Consider the following 1,454-nt stretch of genomic DNA (forward strand, 5'->3'; position numbering starts at 1 on the left):
AGTGCAGAGAGAATTTCAGCTTTCAGAACCGATGGGTCCATTTGGTCTCCAGGCTGTGGTGTCGTAGCCTTGGGTGGTGAGCTATCACCACAAGTCGATGTTTTGGGTCCCGTGGTTGCGGCCGCTCCGGAACATTTGAATTTTCGAAGATTGTTGGCCATTTGGTCGATTTTAATCCGTCAATGTAAGTGTCCTTAAAGGTTAGAGATAAAGTTCTGACGTTTTTTCTGGCATAAAGTGTCTGGAAATATTACTTTAATTTATTTTTAGCAGAGCTCGTCTTTTAAACTCCCTACTCCTTTGTCTGCTCCATAGCGCCCTCCATAAATAACACTTTTTGAAATGTTGTTTCAAACTTAACGATTCAGATTTGTTTTCTTTTTCTAAGAAAAAAAATAACTTATACAAAAATTATGGTCTTTTTTCTTTATAAATGAGAAACATTGATTATGTAGCCACTTTTTTGAAAGGATCACTTTTACAGGATGAGAAGGAATCAGAAAACAGGAAACAGACTCATGGCAAAGCAAGTAGATATGTATTAAGGTAAGAAAACAAAACCTCCACTTAGTGAGAGAAAAGCAATAAACACAATGACTGACAAAAATAGGCAAAACGAGAAAAGAAATGAAGATAGAAAAAAAATCACAATGAGAGCAAATACAACTTAAGCTGGAATAAAGCAACAAGATACGGCCTAATGGAAATTTTAAAATGGACGTAGTTTCCCATGGGCTACACTTTGGACATGCCTGGTCTTTGCATGAAAACTCAGTAATCCTTCAGGAATCCACTCTTTGACAGTCATTGCAACATGAAAACAAAGCAAAGGAACTGACACTGAAGTGAACATCAGCAATAACGTGAAGTGGTTAACAGGTGAGACTCATGAGCCTTCATCACAAGAAGCTGAGGGAGAAAATAAATAGGGGACAAATCAGCAGGCTGACAACAAGACAAAAACACTCCAAAAACTGTACAAAAAAAGCATAAATTAAATAAAATGAATAAATTCCTGAAAATTAAAATTGTATTTTTTTAGATATGTTATTTCTAGAGCTGTCAGGCGATTAAGATTTTTAATCGCGATTAATCGCATTGTCCTGAGTTAACCCGCGATTAAACGCACATTAAAACGTGGCCTTTAAGGGAAAAAATGTGTGCTTTGTGGAATTTAGCAGTTCTTCATTAATTATGAAAACAAGAAGGGTAAAATATATAGTTTTCATCAGAAATACTTTATTTTGTAACATTGTATTGAGATACATTTTCCTAACAATAAAATACTGTAACATAAAATGCAAGTGCAAGTGAAGTGCATTTTAAATTTAAAACCTAAATCAACGTTCAATAAAATAAAATAAATAAAAAAAAAACATCAAAAATCAAATTTCCATAACACTTTCATGTTCATTTTTTGTCAGGACCAAATCTTTTCCTCCTCTGCTGAACTA

This window comes from Oryzias melastigma, unplaced genomic scaffold, assembly GCF_002922805.2.
Source record: "Oryzias melastigma strain HK-1 unplaced genomic scaffold, ASM292280v2 sc00384, whole genome shotgun sequence".
Classification (NCBI taxonomy): domain Eukaryota; kingdom Metazoa; phylum Chordata; class Actinopteri; order Beloniformes; family Adrianichthyidae; genus Oryzias; species Oryzias melastigma.